This window comes from Euprymna scolopes, chromosome 39, assembly GCF_053919585.1.
Source record: "Euprymna scolopes isolate OS-2025 chromosome 39, ASM5391958v1, whole genome shotgun sequence".
NCBI lineage: Eukaryota > Metazoa > Mollusca > Cephalopoda > Sepiida > Sepiolidae > Euprymna > Euprymna scolopes.
This window is the reverse complement of record NC_136520.1, coordinates 7288976-7291838: the sequence shown is the minus strand read 5'-3', so window position 1 is coordinate 7291838 and position 2863 is coordinate 7288976. Positions and strand designations below refer to the sequence as shown.

Below are 2863 nucleotides of genomic sequence, written 5' to 3'. Positions count from 1 at the left end.
CATGAAACATTTCGTTCATTTGAGCGCTATTCTTGAAGCGACGTCATACCTTGTGTGGAGCCGGTTTATATGAAAGCGAAATAAACAAACGATGTGTGTGTCTTGTTTATCGAATAAGAGGCTAGAGTTTTTTTTTTGTAAAACCTTATCAAAAACAAATAAGGAAAGCATAAACGCCGAGATCTCTTAAGCCGCCCGTTAACGTCGAAGTAATTTTCAAGTACCTCTTACAGATAAAGAAAAAGAAGAAAAGAAGCTTTGATAATGTGGTGCACATGCTTACCAAAGATTAGTTTCAATCGAAACTGTTTGCAACAGAGAATTCATTACCAATCGACAAAAGCAATAATAATGGACAGATACCAGAGACAACGCCAGTCTTCTCTTCTTCTTCTTCTTCTTCTTCTTCTTCTTCCTCTTTTTCTTCTTCTTCTTCTCCATTTTGTCTTCTTCTTAGTATTATCCTTATTGTTGTAGTTATTATTATTATTATTATTATTATTATTATTATTATTATTATTATTATTTATAGTGGCTCTTAAGGAGCTTTCACACAGGTTTTCAAAGATATCATTGAATACAGACTGTGGTGTTTCCTGGAAGCTAAGTGACAACAAGTCTCCTCAGGTATTATTATTATTATTATTATTATTATTATTATTATTATTATTATTATTATTATTATTGGATCTCAAGGAGCTTTCACAGAGGGTATCGAGGATACCATTGACTAGAGCATGTGATGTTCCCTGGAAGCTGTGTGATAACAAGTCTACTTAGATATTATTATTATTATTATTATTATTATTATTATTATTATTATTATTATTATTATTATTTATTATTATTATTATTATTATTATTATTATTATTTATTAGAGGGGCCTGTTTAAATCCCACAGGGGATTCATTCATACGTAATATATTGATGTTGTCATTCTGCAGATGGTCAACGCAAAGGAAGACGCCTTGATATGACAAGTGGAATCAGCTGTAGTCGAAAGCGGAACCAAAATTATTAAAAATTCTTAGTAAAATTCTTTATAAAAAAATTAAATAACTTGAGTGCCACCAACTAAACCGAAACTAAAACTTATGAAGAATTCTGGGTGCAATTATTGTTATTATTATTATTATTATTATTATTATTATTATTATTATTATTCAATTTTCACCCCATACAAGGCTCAGTGCCACTTCGAAGTAGGGGGACATAATTTTCAGGGGCATTATATAGGTAGATGAGTAGCAAGATGTTTGTTCACATTACACTTGAACTTCTGCATGTCAGTACAGTTGAGGAAGCAGAATCCAGGAAAGGAGTTCCAAAGACTTGCAGTCCTTGGGAAGAAACTATTGGAGTAAAAGACTTTCTTATACCTAGAAATCTCTACTGTAAAGGGGTGGGACTTAGTTGCTTGTCGCGTTTGTTGGGGGTAGTCACGTTGAGGAGATACAAGTACTTGCAGTTCGTCAGAGCATTCACCATTAAATTATTTATTACAAGAAATGGAAGTATATAACAAGTAAACCACCCGGGTGTAAGCGTGCAAAGAATAACACACACGCTATCGTATTAATATATATATTATTATTATTATTATTATTATTATTATTATTATTATTATTATTATTATTATTATTATTCGGCATAATCACGTTGACACACCGGTTCCCGTCAGATCACCGAAGTTAAGCAACGTTGAGCCTGGTCATTACTAAAATGGGTGACCAATTTGGGACTTCCAGGTGCCGTATGTACTCTCCGCTCATCTCGGCTTTATTTGCATTGGACCCCTTCTTGCCACTGAACTCAAGCATTACCATTCAGGAGATGTGTGCTTGGGATTGCGCAACCCTTGTCACACAATTACACGCACAACTGCCCTACAGGCGATATCCTTTGTCTCTTTTAAAACTAAGACTAAACGAAGGCTTCGATATTATTGTTATTATTATTATGAGTATTATTATTATTGTTAGTAGTAGTAGTAGTAGTAGTAGTGGTGGTGGTGGTGATAGAAGTATTGTTATTATTACTAATATTATTATTAATAGTAGTAGTGGTAGAAGTATTATTATTATTAGTAGTAGTAGTAGTAGTAGTATTGTTATTGTTGTTATTGTTATTACTATGAGTATTATTATTAATAGTAGTAGTAGTAGTAATGATAGAATTATTGTTATTATAACTATTATTATTATTATTAATCATAGTAGTAGTGATAAAAGTATTATTATTATTAGTAGTAGTAGTAGTAGTAGTAGTATTGTTATTATTGTTATTGTTATTGTTATTGGCTCACAAAGAGCTTTAACACAGGCCATCAAAGATTTAATCGAATACGTGTGGTGTTTCTTGGAAGCTGAGTGACAACAAGCTTCCCCAGATTTTCCAGTACTCTCCACCTCTTTCGATAACATTTTCAAATCAATTTGCATCATCGCAACAGCTGCTTGCCATTGATTTCTCGTTGGCAGCAGCCATTGGTCTTTACTGGAATTAGAGTGGCAATAAGCCTCCACAAGGTCCCAGTTCTCTTTCCACTTATACAGTGGAGGTCTGGCCAGTTCTCACTTTTCGGTCTTTCCTTCCTCCTTGACTACTTTGCTATTCGATCTCACTCTGTTTTGGGGAGGAGGGTGCGGTGATGTGGTAATGGGTTTTGGGGGTGGGGTTAGAGATCTTATAGCTTCAATGTTCTTGGTTGTATGTAGCACTTCATATTTCGTCTCTGCAGCAGTTTGCCTGGTCTGCGCTTGTGGTTCGTGTGTGTTAGTCTCTGCATTCAAGTGTTGTCTTTTAATATTTCAGCTGTTTTACTCATTGTTGTTTTTTGTATTGTTTCCCGTCATTCTTTTT

The 2863-nt window shown here is 33.9% G+C and overlaps 1 pseudogene; it reads left to right on the top strand.

Annotated features, from left to right (window-relative positions):
* Positions 1-1642: 1642 nt before the first annotated feature.
* On the top strand, positions 1643-1761 carry LOC145264078 (5S ribosomal RNA; annotated as a pseudogene).
* Positions 1762-2863: the final 1102 nt, after the last annotated feature.